The sequence below is a fragment of the Mytilus galloprovincialis genome, chromosome 6 (assembly GCF_965363235.1).
Source record: "Mytilus galloprovincialis chromosome 6, xbMytGall1.hap1.1, whole genome shotgun sequence".
NCBI lineage: Eukaryota > Metazoa > Mollusca > Bivalvia > Mytilida > Mytilidae > Mytilus > Mytilus galloprovincialis.
In genome coordinates, this window is record NC_134843.1 from 69,564,978 (window position 1) to 69,587,825 (window position 22,848).

Sequence of the window (22,848 nt, forward strand, 5' to 3'; positions counted from 1 at the left end):
TTAAGATATTTTTCAAAAATCCTATAGGAATTTTAATCCTGTAGGATATTAATTTTATCCCATAGGATATTTTATCTCCTATAGGATATTTTTATCCTAAGGGATTTAAATATCCCACAGGATATTAAAAATATCCTGTAGGATTATGACTTTATCCTACAGGATTTCTCAATATCCTGTAGGATATTGAAAAATCCTAAGGGAAAAAAAAAATCCTATGGGATATTGACACTAATTTCACCCGTACTGCCGAACGGGGCGAGACATATCATTTTTTTTTTTTAAATTGCTTTACCTATGGGTATAGGTATATTATTGCCAAGTTTGATAATTCTACCTTAAAAAAAAATGTGGTCCCAATTTGCACTTACGAGAAGTGCAAATTAATCCGAGAACATGTTATATGCATATACCGTTTTGTTTTGATGAATTAAACTCCTATTAAATTATCTCTAGTAAATGTTTTCGAATAAATTTCATTAATTATTGTTGAGAATTTTTTCATAAAATATTTATTGAACATTTTTACTGATATTGAACTGAAATTATTTCAGTTCTATTTACCGTTATTGTTTTGATAATCATTTCAATGCAACTAAAGTGTGAGCAGAGTGTGTATATTATTTTGTAAAGGTCACTGTATATTTCTCGGCTTGAGGTCAATTTGTTTACCTTGTAGCTATTTAGCCGCAGGTGTGAGTTCAAGCGTACACAGGTATAAATGTTGTTATTTGGAAAGGATAAACAGAAAGGGTTAGAAAGAGTATGCTGTCACGATTTTAATACACTAAGAGTTTAATACACGATGAGAATAAAGATACAATAATTAAATTGTGTAAATTAATTGAAAATAAAATTTCAGATTCGTAATTCCGAAAGTGTATAAAAATAAAAGGAAACAATTTTTGATTACTTTCTTGGCGGTAATTGGCGTAAATGAAGTAAAAAATGGTAGTTTTAATCTTTAATAAAAACTAAATGCAATATTACCCAATTTGTAATACCATTGCCAATCTGTTTGATATCATTGACTTTACCGGAATTTTTTAACTTGTATTCAAATCTGGCTGTGTTTAAATTCTTATAAAACTATAGCAATTTTAAAGTTTTTAATTGAAAAAAAAATACAACATACAAAATGCATGATTTTTTTTGTTTTAGTTTCTTTTTAACATTTTATTTTTGCATAATTAAATTCATTTGACAATCATTTACACGAACTTTTTATGAAAAGAATACCAATTATCTAAGCTAAGGCATTATTTTTTTTGACAATTTTTTTTTTTTAAATTCTATGATAATATTTTGTGCAATGTTGAACATGATAGCCGTCATTAATCCAAATAAGTAATACAGTAGTTGTAATAAAACTTATATCTTAGTCATGCATAACTGATATTGACGAATTTAGAATAGTTTGTCCATACATCGTTGTTCTTGCAACAATCATTATTAGTATACATACATGTAAGTTTCCTGACGTATAAGCGCCACTGAGGATGAGCTCCAGAGAAAGCAAAATAGTAGCGTTTCGTTCGTTTGTTTGTTGGGAAAGGAGAGGAAATGCAACCACTTGTACAGATAAACGACAGAATTACCATGCAAGCATTTATAGTCAATACAAACAGAAAGAGTTCCCATCGTTGGACAGGGAATATGAAGGCTTCCAAGAATGAACTAGTGACATGTCTAACTCTGAACAGTTAGAAAACGGACTATCGACATCGACCGCTTGTTCTTGATATTTGAAACTGCATGCATATATACGTATACGTTTATGATTGTGATGAGTTCTTGCGACTGACAAAAACTAAATTCCTTCATGGTTATATCTTGCCATACTTTTATATTGGTTTGTAAGGTGATTACTCAAAATCATTATTTGAAAATCCTGTTTGTGAGATGTAGATTCATTTCAATACAGAAATTTCGTCTATGAATTAAGTTCCACAAGTGTATAACACGGAGAAGCTCTGAGGGTCCATTACTCCCATTTTGTTTGGGTGTGAACCATCGATGTTTACAGCAATATCAAAGAATAAGATGATGATGGTAGAAAGATCTATGGGCGTTATGTGGCAAATAGTACATGCATATCGGACCATGAGTTGTCAATTTGTATGAAAAGATTTCCGATACAACCATATTATTGAGAAGCAAGGTTTAAATGCTATACTCTCGTACTAGTATTACAGGGTTCTTGTCTTGTGGCGTTCACCTTAGACACACATCTTTTTAACGATGTTTAAAAAAACGACATATTTCCATATTTTTTTTAAATGTAACTAAAAGTCTTTTATCTGACAAGAATACCCCTATTTAGCGGACAAGTAATTTATTCTTTTTTCTGTTATTGAATACCAAGAGAGAAAATAAATCCCGAAATTAATTTGAAACTTTGATACTCAAAAGTTTGCCAGCAAAATATTCACATCCCTTGGGGATAATTAGTGTTCGTCCAGTGGCATATATTACAATTGTGATGACGAATTCCTTCCTTTGTTCGAGAACAATCTTATTGAAATATAAATCTGTGATTTTACTATTTCCCGTGACAACTTCAATGAACCAAAGCAAAAGTTATACATCGACCTGTATTTAAATCAAATTGGTTCTCTTCTTCTTCTGGTATACAATAGTCTATCGACATTCGATGATTACCTTCTGTTGGCATACGTGGACTAGTCTATTTACAAAACTTTTACCCCAATTTATTCAAAATATATGTTTTTTTTTCTTATGTTTAATGTATACATGTATATATTTTAAATTACCTTTAGTTCCATAACTTTCAACCCAGTCGTATAAACGAATCATCGGCAAGTGCTTACATTTTATAAATCAATATTTCTGGTATGTTCCAATCTGTCCTTCACCATTGACAATGAGTATATATTACATTTTCCCAAATTCACCCTTGGAAAAAATATTTAAATAGATTTTAATTCCATCAAATCTTATTTTTTGGGTATTATTTATATTTTTATGAATAATATTCTTTACACCAGAAATGTTATTTATAAACAAGCGTATGAGTTTAGTAATGACAAGTAAGACAGAGTTGTATATTATACATCTGATAGTTCAAAATGGAAAGTTATAAGTTATCAGCCGTGTACACTGATCAATACATGCAGAAGTGAAACGATGCATGAACTTGCAAGCCCGACAGGAAATCGCTTGAATACCTGGACGTGTCACCTCACACCCCTCCCAATACCTTTGAAAGTAATACCTGTAGCCATGCTGGTGATCAGATGAGGGAAGATTAAAAGTTATTTGAAAAAAGTTTATTACTTTAAAGAATTATGAACAAATTAGATTTTCGAAAACAATTTTCACGGATCACTTATTTATGATTTCAACTTTGACTTTTTACCTAATTCCAATATCAACAGTTTAAAAACAAAAGACCGTGGTAATTTAAAAAAAATAAGAATATTTTCCGTATCAACTTGAAGTTAGTAAGTCGGATAAAACAACCGTACGATTGCCAAGATATCGACATGCAATTACGACTACATCGGTTACTGTAGTTTTGTTCCTTTTGGGTTTATAGACATATCGATTTTATTAACCGGGAACGAAGACAAATTGGCTGAACGGATGGAAATGATTCTCTAAATTTAAAATCGATGGTGATCGCTTATCTAGCAGAATAAAACTATAATATCTATGAATTTGAGCATTTTTATGCCTAATGAACATAATATCAATTTTTGATTTTTTTGCGAAGTTTCCCTTTAATCAATTTTCCCTATAAAGATTTTTTTTAAAGGTAAATGTTTAGTATTTATTCATGACAATGTAGACTCTAAGACAAGTTTGAGAGAATAATCATAGACAGCAATGGGATAAACTCATCTTATTTAGGGGGGGGGGGCTGGAAAAAAGGGAAATTTTAAAAGAAAAATATATTTGTGTTACTTGGCGAAAAAAAAATAACGTGGCGAAAAATATGTTGTTTTGACGAAAGGGGTGGCGAAAAAAATAAAAGACCCAGGGAAAACCCTGTAGGTGAGAGAATGTTTTCTAAATAAGAATATGAGGCAAAGTTGTGTGTAGGTAGAAATATCAAAACTTTGAACCGATTCAAAATCACCAGTATAAGCATGCAATTTATCAAGTACTTCCAACGAATTTTCGACACTTCAAAAGTAATTAATTCCAGTATTTTCAAAGTCCTTATTTGAACAATTTATTAAAAGGTTTTTGACAGTACCAAGTGTAAGGAGTCAGAATAGACAACTTAGAAGCGAAACAATGGCTTGAAGACGAAATAAATCTAAATGTGTAAGGTGTTTTGTGTAGCTTCAGAAGCCAGTACATAATTGGAACTTTCATTGTATTAGGTTCTGCTTGAAAGGAAGTAGCTTAGGGAATGTGCAATATTTATCTGAGGGTGGGGCCGGTGTACAGCAAATATTAAAAAAAAAAACTGTATGGCCCGCCAATATTTATTATAAAAAAAGTTCTTGCCCCGCTGGAAAAAAATGAAACACATATATGGAAACATGATATTTTTTAACTAAAATGCACAACATTCAATAATACATGTATATCAGAGTTGATATTTCAACTCAAATGCATTTAATTCAATATTATAAAGATTTTATTTTTGAAGGAAGTCAACTTAGGAGCGCTGTGATTGAATGTAAGGGTACAATATATTTTTTTGTATTTATCTATGAATAATTGCAGTGTGTATATTTACAAAATAAATTTGATAACCTATTGAAATATTTTCTAGACAATTATTTGAAAAGACTTCCAAAATTTCATAAATTTGGTGTAAAATGATAGTGGGCATCAGACTTCAGTTATTTTATACTATTTTGAAGCTTTTTATAAGTACATTTGATTTTTATCACAAAGAATAAAAATTATTCACTGAGAACCATACTGTGTTGAAAAAAGTGCTGATTCATCATAATAAGTCAAATTGATGGGTACTGATATAAAACTTTATTCTGGGAGTTCAATATTAACTATATTGTATAAAATGCACCAAACTATAGTTCTTTTGTATTTCTTTTCACCTTTCGCAATAAATAGTTCAATTGGAAACACCAGAATTCAAGACGCGACAAATGTTTTTAACCGAGATATTTGCCTTCTTTGCTGTGTTATTCCCTAATGTATCACTTGGGTATTTCTCTAGCTATTAAAATTGGAAATGTTCTGGTTAAGTTTGTACTGTTTATGGAGTAAGGCAATATTTAATCATACTAGAAGCATTTTCAGCGTTAAAATTGTCCATCTAAGAAAAAAAGAGGCCCACTTGAGGCCAAATTTAGATAGAATTTATATTCTCCTGTGTAAAGAATTTGTTCACATTCTTGGCAATTCATGCAGAAAATATTTCAATAGTGCTTGATTTTGTAGTTTATATCTTTAATTATATCAGGCATACATAATTTTTCATTTTCTACTGTTTGCAAGGACTTTTGTTGGAAATTAATACTACCAAGGGACATAATTCAGCTTTTTCATAGATTAAGTTGTAATTCTTTTAATGTTTAAGAATTTAATTTTGTCATGTTAAAGATTTATTTAAAATACAATTGAAGTTGTTTTATGTTTAAGCATTTATTACCATATGTTATGTCATATGTTTAATTTTCAAAACATTGTTTATAGTTTTCCAGAATTTTGATCAGAATTTCATTTTTTTTTTATAAATGATTATTAAAAGCATAAACACACAAAAATATATTGAAGCACTGTATTAGGTTATTTTGTTTTAGATTCAATTGTTCTTTTTCTATCAAGTTACTTTTTTCCACAGAAATCACAAATAGTTTTAATCTGTTATACTCTGATTTAATTTTTTTATGCACACACGAAGGGTTTTTAAAAAAGTGTGCGCCCCGCCAAAGGTTTGTTACAAAAAACTTTGCGCCCCGCTCATTAATTGCATGAAAAAAGTATGTGCCCTGTCCATGTTTGCACCGGTCCCACCCTCAGATAAATATTGCACAGTCCCTTAAGTTTATTTCTGTAACATAGGTCGTTTTTCCGAAAATGGAGTCAGTTGGAATGTTGGGGAAATCGTGATTTTCTTTTGAACCTCAATGAAAAATTTACGTCAAACAATAATGATATAATAAGCAGCTTTATTAGCTGGGACAAAAACAAATTCCTGGCGAGTTCTTTTAGTTTATGTTTGATACGAGAAATAGATTTTTATGGTTGTTGTTGAGAGTAAAATGTTCTTTAAAATGTTGTACAAGTATATCAACTATTTTCATTACTGACTTAAAAAAAGAGTCCAAAGATTTCTCGTCAGCTTTTTCTCGTTTTATCCATTTCGAATAGTAAGTATGGAGTGAGTCGTTGATGATATTACGACACTCATTCCAATTAATAATTGACGGGGAACGATATTTAGGTCCTTTTCTTAGGAATGGTTTCAACTCTCGGTCACGAATGATGTTAATGTCTCCTGTTATATTATAACATGGAAACTGGGGCCAAAAATGTATACGGAATTAATGCAACATAACGTAGGTGTATTGTCACTTATATTTACATCTCAGTTTAGAAAATGTCCTGTTACAAAACTTTGGGTTTTTCGAAAAAAAAATAAATAATAAGGATTTTCCTATCTCAGGACTTGATTACCTTAGCCGTATTTGGCACAACTTTTTTGGAATTAAGGGTCCTTAATTCTCTTCAACTTTGTGCTTTATGGCTTTATTACTGTTTTGATCTGAGCGTCACTGATGAGTGGACAAAACGCGCGTCTGATGTAGTAAATTATAATCCTAGTACATTTGATAACTAATTAGAATTACAAAATGTAAACTCTGGATACTGTTCTACTGTTTACGAAATTAACGTTATCAAATTAAGTCAGTCAAAATAAAGAAAATTGCAATGATTTATTCAATTTGTATTATTTATGTTATTTGCAAAAACATTGTAAATTATATGATTTATGACAAAATTAAACAAATCATAGTCCAAATAATATGATTATATTAAAGACATACATATTATCATCAAAGAAACTACATGTAATAATAATATAAATAAATAATAAAGCTAATAATTCAATTAATGAGTCCCCTACTCTTAATTACTGTTTTAGAAAATAACGTATGCTTTGTAGCGGTGTGTGCGAGTGTGTGTGTGTGTTGGTGTATGTGTGTGTGTGTGTGTTTTGGCGTGGTAAGTAATTAAAACCTTCTACAGGATGTACATAAGGAATTTTCTCTAAACAAAAATGTTAGGTGTCTTCCTTTTTCAAACAATAAATTATGAATAACTAATATAGGTTTGGTGATATTCAGTTTATCGTTACGGTTAAATTGAGAAATGGTTTTATATTCTATTGATTTGCTTCTGTGTTTTATTTGACAGAAGATTACAGCAATTATATTTTTCTGGCATATCTGTTGATATATTTTTTCACAAAAACATATAAAATTTCTCTTTCTCTTATTTTTTTTTAAACTTCTTTGCCATGCTTTTAAGTTATGTATAACTTTCTAATAAAAGAGTGACGAAAGATACCAAAGGAACAGTCAAACTCATAAATCTAAAATAGCTGACAACGCCATGGCTAAAAATGAAAAAGACAAACAAGAAAACAATAGTACACATGACACAACATAGAAAACTACCCTTATGAAACTGAATTGTTTGCCGCAAAAAGCTTGCGGCAAACAAAAAGTTTGCAGGAACACAGAAAATAATGTTTGCAGATGTTTGCCGTAAGATTGCCAGAAAGTTTAAAATAATAAAGAATGTTTGCCGCAAGATTGCCGAAAACTTAGATCTTTCAATATGTTTGCCGCAAGATTGCAGAAAACTTAGATCATTCAATATGTTTGCCGCAAGATTGCAGAAAACTTTGACCATTCTATATGTTTGCCAGTACATTGCAGGAATTACACAATATTGACTGGGCATGCCTAGTTGGCACTTCCTGGATGCTAACAATTTGAAATTGTGGCTAGGTCATGTTGGTTGTGTTTGGAAATGCATTTCACATATATAAGAGATCAAGGAGGCATTTTGATTCAATAATATGGGATAATCAGTATGTAATTGTGTAAGTACAAATGATTCATAAAACTGCATGTTTTAATAAAATAATTAATGTTATCATCATGCATAATTAAGTAAGCAACTATATATACATGTATGTGTGATTGAAAAACTTAAGCTTTTATAAGTTTGAATTTGTTACTGATGTACTAATTAAGATTAAGTTAAATTCTGTAATGCTATTATAATACATCTTGAGATTTTATCTTTTTCAGTTTTTAATACAGGTATATTATGTCATTTGAGAATGACTCCTGTCCCTTTTTCAAAACTCAAATGCATGTTTGTATTTCCTCACATCTCATGAGTTTGCAAGAATTCTTTCAATGACTGTTTGTATAAAGACAGGAATTGACTTTTTAAAAATGGTGCTGTGTAATTTGAAAGAGATAAATTGAATGTGTCTACACACATGACATTGGTATATGTGTAGTTCCTGCAAGTTTGCCGCAAGTTTGCAACAAACAATTGCCGCAAGCTTGCGGCAAATCTAATTTGCATAATTATGTTTGCCGCAAGCTTGCCGCAAACTTCATTTGCATGGTAAAATGGTTGCAGCAAGTTTGCCGCAAACGTTTGCTGCTTATTTTTCGGTAAGGGTAAAGAATAAACAACACGAATAATAAGTTGTCATTGGCTTTGAACCATCTGTTATCAATTGCAAGTACTCATATTTATGTACTTAGTGGTATTTTGGTACAGTATCCCTCAACCACTCTCTGGTTTTGTTAGATGCTATTTTTCTTTGCATCGATCAGACGTGTTTCGCCCCTTTTCATGTCTTTGAGCTTTTGAGAGGGACTTTACCTTTTTAATTTTCCTCGGAGTTCGGTATTTTTGTTATTTCATTTTTATCAACTAATTTATTATAGTTTAAATTAAATTTATAAGCAGAAAATAATAATTGGTCTTTGATTAAAGGTAAAAAAAAATTGTATGATAAATGTACATTTTAACTCTTTCAAACAAAATTTAAGACAAAAATTACAACTGCTTTTTATATAAGATAATTTGATAAGATAATTGATTATCAATTTCATTTGTAAAAAGATTATACACAGAATCACGCAAGCCCTGTTTAAACCCTTTTTTATATTTCTAGACATTTCTTGTATTGATTTTGCAGTTTGATGGCGAGTGGGTTTAAATGTATTGATGCTTTAGTATGTTTTAGATTTCTACCAGCTCCCATGTTATATAGTTTCTATTGTTCGAACAGTTTAAAGCATTGGTTCTACAAATCTTGCATACATTTCTTTTTATTCTTGTGTAAACTTTTCTTTATCTATCGAATTTTTTTTTCGAAAATCCGATTAATCGTACCTTTTAGTAATAGAGAAATTGACTGTAAAAAACCTATATCTTTTAAATTAATACATCGTTCTCCTCTTGTATGTGTTCATCGTTGTCGTATGCACCAGGTGTGATAAACAGATTCTTGGGAACATTCTGGCTATCATAAGATGGTTCTGGTACAAACCTGGTAGACTGCGAGTCTGTAGATGTGAATTTATGTATAATTAAAATTATCATAATGAAAACTACAAAGACACCAACCCCTGAAAATAATACAGCCATTGTCATTGTGTCCTTTTTGATGATATTAGAATTAGTATCATCTGAAATATGAAAAACAAGATTTGTAATTGAATGCTTAAAGAGTACAAAGATCGGAAATGAAGATATCATTAAATTCGCTACGTATTATAATGCGATAAAACAAAAACCTAAAACGCATTTAAAGTGAGTCAGACAAGACAATAATTGTAACGAAGCGGAGTTTGTTCTATTACAAGTATTCTTGATATTGTGTTACAACTTAAACAAATATGTAATCCATCATGACATTATAGTACAATGAACGAAAATGGCAATTGTTGTAAAGTTCTTTTATCAAGGATTTAACCGATGCCACATATTAATTTTCCTAATGCCAAAAGGCTAAAGTTATTTTTTTTTTTTTTTTTTATTTTTATTTTATGATAATCTTGTATAATCTTCCTCTTGTTACTGTAAAACAACACTGTTCTCATCTCAAAATAATGACGAAACGCGTAAAATATCAGAAACAAAAACTTAACTGTGTTCGGTAAATTAAAACAACATTGCCAAAAGTTAAATATTGACTGGATGTTTAAAAAAAAGTGAAGATAGAGCACCAAGTAATGGACAAACAAATTGGAGGACGTCGCAATCGATATTTGCGATTTATTGTACACGAGTGACTATCAGTTGTGCTTCGCCTCGAGGCTCCAACAAACAATAAGGTATTCCACAATCTTATATAAATGAATGATTCCTCGTGAAAATTAAATAGTATATAGTTCAGGACATAGGATAGAGGTAAAGCAGCTAAGACACTTAAAAAAAACTGAAATCAAAGTTACAAATACCTTTTGAGGGCAAATGTTCCTGAAGTGTAAAGAGTTCTTATTTCAAAGGGACATACGTAAACTAAACGTTCCAATGAGTGTGTGAAGGTCATACATTTATAATATCTCTGTAAATAACTGTTAAAAAAATTCATGACATTGCTATTTTAAACATGTGTTTAAACAGGATTTTGCAAGGGAAATTTTCAATCATAGAATAATTTTGCCATAAACTTCTGCACTTTTTTAAAGTATTTATTAGTCATCGGCTTTTTTTGTTTATGTATACGTTCCTCCTGGTAAAGAAACATCCAAAGCTGCTTCGAACTCTTCATATCTATTAAGCATGTTTTCTTTTTTTTTCTATTACATATTGGAATTCAAAAGCAAACGATAAACAAAACTTTCATAATTGTTATAGAATTAATTAAAAGTATTTAAAAGAAAGATTCAGAAGAGTCTGAACTGAGAATGTCCTTAAACATAATTTACCCATGGATTTAAAAGAAAACTCAAATTCATATATTATATACAAGCAAATGCAAACTGTTTACCCTATAAGAATCAATCATGGAACATTTTCGCAAAATAGAATAAAAGCAAACACGAAGAATCTTAGCGTGGTACTGATATTTGAACTTGTTAATACTTTTTGAATATATATCTAAAGAAAAGCACATTGTGCAACTTGTGTGATTTCGATTTTTTTACTCGATTTTCATTTTCAGTAAGGGTCAAACCAAAACTTTTAAAAGGCAAGAATGCATGAATACTGTATCTACGATTTTTATGAGCTATATACAAAAAGGGACTTGCATTTATAAGTTTCTAATTAATTCAGTTTAAAAAAAAGTGAGCCATTCCCTTTCTATCCTTTTGGAGTAAGATAATTATCATGCTGTTGTCTCTTATTTCTGTTGTTTGGTTATTTGAACGTTTTTTGTAATAACAATGTCATTGAATCGTCGATATACTAGAAAGAAAAGCATCGTTTATAAATTATGAACTAAATTATAAAATTATAAAATCAAATAACAATACCTCCTGGTACACCCCTGTCTAATAAATGCTTGTCAAACAGGTTGGTAGTAAGGTTTCGTTTGCAAGCGTATTCGCCAATTGAACATATGTAGTCTTGATTTAAATCGCCTGTACTGAAATTTCTGATTGTTATTTCAAATCCATTTTTTCCTACGAATGGCAAATACTTTGAAACATATTTTGACGGAAAACCATCTAGCGATAGTAATGAAAAGTCAGGACCTCCAAACCATACTTTTCTGCACTTTGTACACACATATTTTGCATTTGTTTTGCAAATAAGTGTTACATTTTTGTTCCCTATGAGGTCATTTAATGGAAATAAAACATCTTCTTCATAGTCTAACTTAACTGACCAAATAACTGAAAATAGAAATAATTGTAAAATGTTTTGATTGATTGATTGTAATTTTTTCTTAACGTCCACTGACAAACATTTCAAGCATATTCAAGACGAGATTACATTAACAATAAATACAATAGGTAGGTCCTGTAATAACGGCGATCATGAATGAATGTCGAGAAAAGTGGACTGTCACATGCTAATTAGGGTAAAATGAATAGAGACAGCAATTAAAACGTGTCAAAAGCTTGGTTTGCTGTCTTCGTGAGGCATCGGATTTAATGTACTCATTCTAACCGTATGTTGCTGTGAGCTTGTACATATCGCACTGTTAATTGGACGACCCATTTTGTCACATTATTCTGAGAGGTAATGTTAATTATTTTATGATACCCAATAGAAATTCATAACTTCTGAAAATGCGTGTAACAAATCGTTATCATTTTATGTTTGATAATAAAACCACTTCAAAAATATTAACACAAACAAATTTTATTCTATTGAACACAGTGACGGTAATTGTGTAACACGATATAAGGAGCAAGTACAGACACTGCATACAAGTGTGAAACACCTCTGAATTATTATTGGAATTAAATAAGGTTTCTGACACAAAAGAACATTAACTTAAAAATTACTATTACATATTATTGTCCAATATCAAAATCATAAATGCACGGTAGATTCGGCATATCTATGTTGACCAATAATTTAATATATATATCTATCATTCATGTTAATGGACGATAGTTCGCTTCGTAAAATATATGTATCCAAGTCTAAATTGAAATCAACGTCCAAACCTATGATTGCGTTGGATAAAAAAGGCAATTTTTATGCGTGTGCATGCAAAACAAATTTCTCGGTAGAGGGTCAAAATACAGCATAAACAACATTTTCCAATAGACCAATAGAGTGCAAAATTATATTTTAACAAAACACATTTCATTTACAGGTCGAACAACGGATGTTCCTAAACACTGCTGACTGCAACTAAATGGATCACCAGAAGTAATAAAACGGATCTTACTCATTAATTTAATAACAAACAGAAAACAATAAATTATGGAAAAGAGATGGTATACCGAAATCATGAGGTGCAAAAATTTGTGCACGATATCGGGAGGCCATATACTTTACCTCAATTTAGGATACACTCTTGAATTTTGAAGTATCGAAATAGGATGAACAGATCGTATAAACCCGTACGCAAATATAATACAAACCCAAAAGAAAAAATATAAAAAGTCTAAATTGAAAGCCACGTTCAAACCTATGACTGCGTTAGATAAACACCGCAGTTTTAATACGTTTGCATGCAAAACAAATTTCTTGGTAAAGGGATCTAAACAGCACAAACAACATTTTCCAAAAGATCAAACGAGTGAAAAATTATATTTTAACAACAAGCATTTGACTAGCAGATCGAAAAACGAATGTTCTTTTTTTCTTCGTTCATGACGATTGCCAAATAAACGGATCACCAGATGTAACAAAATGGATCTTATGTTATTTTAATACCAAACAGAAAACTATAAAAAAAAAAAAAAAAAAAAAAAAAAAAAAAAAAAAAACCTATAAACATGATAAACGTGTGATAACCGCATCTATGTAAAGCATTCTGAAAATTTATTTGTATTAACAAATTTCCAATTTTTCAACGACAATTTACATAAAATTTGGAAAATAAACCAATTAACAATGTCTCAAAACATCCAAAAACTTACCTTTTTGTTGTTTTTTTTCTTCTTCAAAATATCTTATAATGAACAGTAAATATCGCATTGTATAATTTCTTCTTTAAAATAAGGATTTGATGATGTCTCTATTTTAAACTATGAATCTACTTACAATTTATATGTATCGTGCTTAACAGCTTTTCATTTGGATTGTTATTAAATATTTGACATATCTCAGGTTTCTGACACAAAATTAATGTGTTGCAAAATTGTGCAAGAACCAAAAATTTTGAATTTGATATCTACCTATCATGGTCATCATAATATTCTAAATCTAAATACCTGGTAAGATTAAGCATAGCAAACATTTTGATACAAATCATACTATTAAGCTTAATTGCTGATCCTTTGGATCTTAATCAAATAATGTGCACCATTTTGTTAACGAGGCTCATATTATATATTAGGGTAAAAAATCAAAGATATAAGTACATGGTCACATATCAAACGACCCAAGTAAGTCAATTTTTTTAAATCAAACAAAGTTTATTTTGAAACCTATCGTTGAACATTTTACATTTAAAAGGATGGTTATATTCGACATACTACAAATGTGGTATCAAAGACCCAGCTTATGCAATTTTTTATGAAATCAAACGTAGTTCTATTTTGAAACCTTTGTACCGTAACTTGGACTAATCGGGCCCAAATTATACAATCTATCTGCACGGTTGGATTCGGCATATTAAAGAATTCACAGACGATTAACCCATAACCCTCAAAATCAATACAAATCTTTCCTTTGAGATATAAAACATTGTGGTAAAATTTCATAGAGATCCATACAATTATTGTACTAAGGTTATTGTTTGGAACCCAAATATCTACGGACGACGACGTGCGAGACGACAACGACAACGGTAACAACTTCATAACATTATGTTTGCTGTAGCATACAAATTGAATGAAAGAACATTTTAATTTCGGATATATTGTCATTCTTTTATTGAATAAATGCAATGAAATTTTCAATGTGACCGAATAATTGCTGCAAATGATTATTTATTGATAGAGAATTTTCGTTTACTTAAGCACATTATGTTAAAAAATTTGCGACAATCACTTATAATGATTCCTATTCTTTCTGATACCGCCAACACTAGGAGGGGAATTGTGTTGTCTGACCGTTGCATTCGTCCGTCAAACCGCCCAGTACCTGTTTTTTGTTATAAAGAAGATTAAAGTGTGTAGTGTGTGGTAACTTGAAACTCTGTTTACGTTCACTATCAAGAAAGCTGTTTACTATGCATTCCAAACTTAGACTAGGGTTTTTGGTGGGCTAGTGTTTCTCAGTCTCTAGTAGTTTGTTTTCTATGTTGTTTTGTGTATGGTATTGTGTGTTGTTTTGTTCGTTTGTTTGTAGTGGCGTTGTCATTTAAGTTTCGATTTGTATGTAACTGGACATCCTGGACATATATAATTAAAATGTGGATATAGTAACCTATACTATGAAGATGTATTCTTTTTTAATTTGTTTTTGCCAATGTTATATCAAATTCAGATTGTTGTCATAAATACTCTCTTGATCTGGCAGAAACCAGATTTGGATTGTTTTTAAATATTTGACATATCTCAGGTTTCTGACACAAAATTAATGTGTTGCAAAATTGTGCAAGAACCAAAAATTTTGAATTTGATATCTACCTATCATGGTTATTATAATATTCTAAATCTAAATACCTGGTAAGATTAAGCATAGCAAACATTTTGATACAAATCATACTATTAAGCGTAATTGGTGATCCTTTGGACCTTAATCAATTAATGTGCACCATTTTGTTAACGAGGCTCATATTATATATTAGGGTAAAAAATCAAAGATATAAGTACATGGTCACATATCAAACGACCTAAGTAAGTCAATTTTTTGAAATCAAACAAAGTTTATTATGAAACCTATCGTTGAACATTTAAAAGGATGGTTATATTCGACATACTACAAATGTGGTATCAAAGACCCAGCTTATGCAATTTTTTATGAAATCAAACGTAGTTCTATTTTGAAACCTTTGTACCGTAACTTGGACTAATCGGCCCAAATTATACAATCTATCTGCACGGTTGGATTCGGCATATTAAAGAATTCACAGACGATTAACCCATAACCCTCAAAATCAATCCAAATCTTTCCTTTGAGATATAAAACATTGTGGTAAAATTTCATAGAGATCCATACAATTATTGTACTAAGGTTACTGTTTGGAACCCAAATATCTACGGACGACGACGTGCGAGACGACAACGACGACGGTAACAACTTCATAACATTATGTTTGCTGTAGCATACAAATTGAATGAAAGAACATTTTAATTTCGGATATATTGTCATTCTTTTATTGAATAAATGCAATGAAATTTTCAATGTGACCGAATAATTGCTGCAAATGATTATTTATTGATAGAGAATTTTCGTTTACTTAAGCACATTATGTTAAAAAATTTGCGACAATCACTTATAATGATTCCTATTCTTTCTGATACCGCCAACACTAGGAGGGGAATTGTGTTGTCTGACCGTTGCATTCGTCCGTCAAACCGCCCAGTACCTGTTTTTTGTTATAAAGAAGATTAAAGTGTGTAGTGTGTGGTAACTTGAAACTCTGTTTACGTTCACTATCAAGAAAGCTGTTTACTATGCATTCCAAACTTAGACTAGGGTTTTTGGTGGGCTAGTGTTTCTCAGTCTCTAGTAGTTTGTTTTCTATGTTGTTTTGTGTATGGTATTGTGTGTTGTTTTGTTCGTTTGTTTGTAGTGGCGTTGTCATTTAAGTTTCGATTTGTATGTAACTGGACATCCTGGACATATATAATTAAAATGTGGATATAGTAACCTATACTATGAAGATGTATTCTTTTTTAATTTGTTTTTGCCAATGTTATATCAAATTCAGATTGTTGTCATAAATACTCTCTTGATCTGGCAGAAACCAGATTTGGATTGTTATTAAATATTTGACATATCTCAGGTTTCTGACACAAAATTAATGTGTTGCAAAATTGTGCAAGAACCAAAAATTTTGAATTTGATATCTACCTATCATGGTTATTATAATATTCTAAATCTAAATACCTGGTAAGATTAAGCATAGCAAACATTTTGATACAAATCATACTATTAAGCTTAATTGCTGATCCTTTGGACCTTAATCAATTAATGTGCACCATTTTGTTAACGAGGCTCATATTATATATTAGGGTAAAAAATCAAAGATATAAGTACATGGTCACATATCAAACGACCCAAGTAAGTCAATTTTTTGAAATCAAACAAAGTTTATTATGAAACCTATCGTTGAACATTTAAAAGGATGGTTATATTCGACATACTACAAATGTGGTATCAAAGACCCAGCTTATGCAATTTTTTATGAAATCAAACGTAGTTCTATTTTGAAACCTTTGTACCGTAACTTGGACTAATCGGCCCAAATTATACAATCTATCTGCACGGTTGGATTCGGCATATTAAAGAATTCACAGACGATTAACCCATAACCCTCAAAATCAATCCAAATCTTTCCTTTGAGATATAAAACATTGTGGTAAAATTTCATAGAGATCCATACAATTATTGTACTAAGGTTACTGTTTGGAACCCAAATATCTACGGACGACGACGTGCGAGACGACAACGACGACGGTAACAACTTCATAACATTATGTTTGCTGTAGCATACAAATTGAATGAAAGAACATTTTAATTTCGGATATATTGTCATTCTTTTATTGAATAAATGCAATGAAATTTTCAATGTGACCGAATAATTGCTGCAAATGATTATTTATTGATAGAGAATTTTCGTTTACTTAAGCACATTATGTTAAAAAATTTGCGACAATCACTTATAATGATTCCTATTCTTTCTGATACCGCCAACACTAGGAGGGGAATTGTGTTGTCTGACCGTTGCATTCGTCCGTCAAACCGCCCAGTACCTGTTTTTTGTTATAAAGAAGATTAAAGTGTGTAGTGTGTGGTAACTTGAAACTCTGTTTACGTTCACTATCAAGAAAGCTGTTTACTATGCATTCCAAACTTAGACTAGGGTTTTTGGTGGGCTAGTGTTTCTCAGTCTCTAGTAGTTTGTTTTCTATGTTGTTTTGTGTATGGTATTGTGTGTTGTTTTGTTCGTTTGTTTGTAGTGGCGTTGTCATTTAAGTTTCGATTTGTATGTAACTGGACATCCTGGACATATATAATTAAAATGTGGATATAGTAACCTATACTATGAAGATGTATTCTTTTTTAATTTGTTTTTGCCAATGTTATATCAAATTCAGATTGTTGTCATAAATACTCTCTTGATCTGGCAGAAACCAGATTTGGATTGTTATTAAATATTTGACATATCTCAGGTTTCTGACACAAAATTAATGTGTTGCAAAATTGTGCAAGAACCAAAAATTTTGAATTTGATATCTACCTATCATGGTTATTATAATATTCTAAATCTAAATACCTGGTAAGATTAAGCATAGCAAACATTTTGATACAAATCATACTATTAAGCGTAATTGGTGATCCTTTGGACCTTAATCAATTAATGTGCACCATTTTGTTAACGAGGCTCATATTATATATTAGGGTAAAAAATCAAAGATATAAGTACATGGTCACATATCAAACGACCCAAGTAAGTCAATTTTTTGAAATCAAACAAAGTTTATTATGAAACCTATCGTTGAACATTTAAAAGGATGGTTATATTCGACATACTACAAATGTGGTATCAAAGACCCAGCTTATGCAATTTTTTATGAAATCAAACGTAGTTCTATTTTGAAACCTTTGTACCGTAACTTGGACTAATCGGCCCAAATTATACAATCTATCTGCACGGTTGGATTCGGCATATTAAAGAATTCACAGACGATTAACCCATAACCCTCAAAATCAATCCAAATCTTTCCTTTGAGATATAAAACATTGTGGTAAAATTTCATAGAGATCCATACAATTATTGTACTAAGGTTACTGTTTGGAACCCAAATATCTACGGACGACGACGTGCGAGACGACAACGACGACGGTAACAACTTCATAACATTATGTTTGCTGTAGCATACAAATTGAATGAAAGAACATTTTAATTTCGGATATATATTGTCATTCTTTTATTGAATAAATGCAATGAAATTTTCAATGTGACCGAATAATTGCTGCAAATGATTATTTATTGATAGAGAATTTTCGTTTACTTAAGCACATTATGTTAAAAAATTTGCGACAATCACTTATAATGATTCCTATTCTTTCTGATACCGCCAACACTAGGAGGGGAATTGTGTTGTCTGACCGTTGCATTCGTCCGTCAAACCGCCCAGTACCTGGTTTTTGTTATAAAGAAGATTAAAGTGTGTAGTGTGTGGTAACTTGAAACTCTGTTTACGTTCACTATCAAGAAAGCTGTTTACTATGCATTCCAAACTTAGACTAGGGTTTTTGGTGGGCTAGTGTTTCTCAGTCTCTAGTAGTTTGTTTTCTATGTTGTTTTGTGTATGGTATTGTGTGTTGTTTTGTTCGTTTGTTTGTAGTGGCGTTGTCATTTAAGTTTCGATTTGTATGTAACTGGACATCCTGGACATATATAATTAAAATGTGGATATATACACCTGGAAAAAAGTATTGCAACACCAAAAAGAAAAACAAATTTATAAAACATCCTTTATTGCTTTGTGATATTATTTATCGAAATAGAACTGGTTTATCATTATTTAAATCTCACCTGAGTTTCACCTGAATAAATAAAGGTCAACTCGATAAGTCATAATTCGCACGTGCAGGTACTGTACCCGAAAACCATAAAACAGGTGTTTCTATCCCCACTGATTGCAACCCTTTAAATTACCAAGTTTGTGAAGTTATATGAATAAAACAATAGAATGGGTCCTCCACAGCTCTCAACTGCATTAAGATGGCAGATTATTGGCCTGCGAGCAGCAGGTATGTCGCTTCGACAAATTGGACGTAATGTTGGTCATCACTATTCAACAATTAGTCGTATAGTGAATAAAAAACAAACAACCAATGATGTAAAAGACCTAGCAAGATCAGGCAGACCCCCTTTAACATCAGATTGAGAAAACCGAGCCTTAGGAAGGCTGGTGAGAAGAACACCATTTGCAAACAGTACAGTCCTGAAAAGTGAGTGGTTGCCATACCGAAGACTTTCAAACAGAACTGTTAGAAATCGACTTAAATCTGTTGGTTATAGTGATAGAAGACCAGTAAGGAGAATTTTGCTAACAAACAGACATAAAGCTGCCCGTATGCAATGGTGCAGACCTCGCCGACGTTGGAATTTACGGTCTTGGAGAAAGATCCATTTGTCCGATGAGAGTCGGTTTATGTTGCACACGGTTGATGGTCGGGTACGAGTTTGGCGTCAGCAAAATACTGCCTATGCTGAAAAGAACATCATTGAAACTGTTGCATTTGGAGGTGGATCTATTATGGTATGGGGATGTGTTTCACATGACTGTAAGTTAGCTCTTAAAACCGTTAGAGGAAACCTGAATGGCCAAAAATATCAAAGAGACATTCTTGCGGCAAGTGTAGTGCCTCACTTTGATAATCATCCTCTGAATTCAAGACCAGTTTTTATGGATGATAATGCTAGACCACATCGGTCCCGTGCTGTTGTCGATTATCTGCGTGGAGAAGCAATAACAACTCTTCCTTGGCCTGCTTGTAGCCCAGACCTTAACCCTATCGAGCATGTATGGGACATTATTGGCCGAAAAGTGCGCGAAAGGGCACCACCAGTTCAGACACTTGCTGAATTAGACAATGCACTTCACCAGGAATGGTTGCAGTTACCCCAACAACAAATTCGTCGATTGGTAGCAGGCATGAGAAGACGTTTGGAGGCAGTTATTCGTGTGAATGGAGGTTACACCAAGTACTGATTTTTTGGCTTATAAAGTTCAATGTGATGTAAACTATCGTTTTTACTTTTGTTTTGAAATGTCTGAAATTTTTATATCCAATTACAGTAAAACTTGTAAAGTGCATTTTTTTGTACAAAAATGACTTCATTTTGTAATCAAAATTGCTGTTATTAAAAAAAAAAATCATACATTTTTTTTATGTCGTTTTAATGCCATAGTTATCATTAACAATGTACCAATATCATTATACAAATATTTGATCATATTCGACCTGAAAAAAGACGTTCATTTTCCAAAATTTGAAAAATCAAGGTGTTGCAATACTTTTTTCCAAGTGTATAGTAACCTATACTATGAAGATGTATTCTTTTTTAATTTGTTTTTGCCAATGTTATATCAAATTCAGATTGTTGTCATAAATACTCTCTTGATCTGGCAGAAACCCAATTGAATTTTAAAACAAAAGAAATGGAACTCTTCGTAAGAGAAGGTAAACAGACATTTGTATATTTGAATTGTTTACATCTCTTTCTATGGGCTGCAAAAGTTCAATAAAGTTGTAACATTTAGGACGTTATGCATCCTATATACGTGTTTTACTTAAATTACCGTACGGAGCTTCGAGATGTTTGTACACTTTTTAATTATAGACAGATTTTCATAAAAATATCGATTGTGGCAGGTTTAAATACAAGTGGATATTTGTGTGCATAAACACAAATGTCGCAAACATCTTTTATGTAATTTGCTCTTGCACGAAATATTAAATTTTTAAAAATGTTTATGAACTTTCGGAAATTCCCCCTGACAACAGATCCTACTATAGTTTTATGTCAACTCATATAGATTCCAGGATTAATTTTTGTATTTAAGCCAGACGTGCGTTTAGTCTACAAAAGACTCATCAGTGACGCTCGAATCAAACAATTTTAAAAAGGCCAACTAAAGTACGAAGTTGAAGAGCATTGATGACCAATATTCCTAAAAGTTTTTCCAAATACAACTAATGTAATCTATTCCTGATGTAGAAAAGTCTTAGTATTTCAAAAATTCAATTGTCTGGCGTATTTGGAAGATAATTTTGACGAAGTAGAATCCTGACTGCAAAAAGCCACATAAAAATCGATGCATTCATTGCAGACTTTTATGTATGTTTGTTGTTTGAATTTCTGTCTTTTTAAAAGAGATTTGATTATAAAGGTAAACGCCAAACCTGAATATGTCTTCGAAGGAAAATACATTTGCATTTCCTATTTAAGGGAATGATTGTCGACTATGTTATTGATATTTTTTGTCACTAATGGTTTTGCTCTCTATCTTTAATTGTTTTGCCTAAAACGAAAAATGATGAACATTTTCATATAAGGACAATAACCTTTACACCTTTAATGAGCTTCCACATCTATAAGGAACACAGAATATAATTCTTCAAAAATGGTTTCATGTATTCGAAAGACAAAACTCATTTCAGATCATCAAACATGTCACAAATGTTTTATTTCCAACCCGAAGGATAATTCATCGCAAGTTGGGTTTGATGATGAAGTTGGTTTATAGGGAAAACTGATGGTACTAGCTCACATCACCAAAAAGGCCAAGTTTTTTAAAGTACAAGTATTCTAATAATGGTATTGATAGATTTTCGGATTTTTTGTTTCTAGTTTGAAAATGAGGCGGTTGTTGCTGTCCTTGTGTAATCTTTGGAATATTTCAATTTGAAAATCATCAAATCCGACAAACGGCGGGCGATTGGGGCGCAATTTAAAGATGTGTGAAATGATTTGAAGGTCGACGTTGAGATGTGATTACCTTTTTCTAGTTCTCTGTTTCAAAAGTGTTAGCCTTTTAACTGTAAAACAGTTAAACTTGATTTCATGAACATATCATACATACCTTTTTTGCACTCGCTTTTAGTGGTATTTGCATCAGCAAAAAAAGTGAAAGAAATAAGTGATGAGAGTATGAGGATAATAGTTGCTGACATTGATTTTAAAATTGTCTGTCACTGAATTTATACACTGTCGTCAGTCTGAAAATATACAAAATTACTAAGAAACATAGGTAATTACAATATAATAACTTTATAATAATATCTGAAAAGCAATAGATTATAAACTTCAATATATAAAAGAAACATCACCTTTAAAACAAATCATAAATTTTGAATTCCACTCATATATACTCATATGTTATATTTCGTACATTTCTGTATCTAATTACATTGATAGTTGGTTAATTAATGCCGTATTATAACAGTGCCGTTCTCAATCATTTCTTTTAATAGTTAATTGCGCAAATATATAGAAACAGTCACTTGATAAACAACTGAGTCGTTTCTGAACATTCGTTCATATCAAACAGGTTGTGAAATACATTTACTATTAGCAAAGATGTTTCTTTGCTTTCC

The 22,848-nt window shown here is 31.3% G+C and overlaps 1 long non-coding RNA gene across 1 annotated transcript; it reads right to left on the reverse strand.

Annotated features, from left to right (window-relative positions):
* Positions 1 to 9,535: 9,535 nt before the first annotated feature.
* LOC143078292 (uncharacterized) lies at positions 9,536 to 22,519 on the reverse strand. The gene is made up of 3 exons (XR_012979158.1): positions 22,335 to 22,519; positions 11,469 to 11,831; positions 9,536 to 9,674 (listed from the first exon to the last, which is right to left on the reverse strand). It is a non-coding gene; the product is annotated as an uncharacterized LOC143078292 (long non-coding RNA).
* Between the last annotated feature and the right edge of the window lie 329 nt (positions 22,520 to 22,848).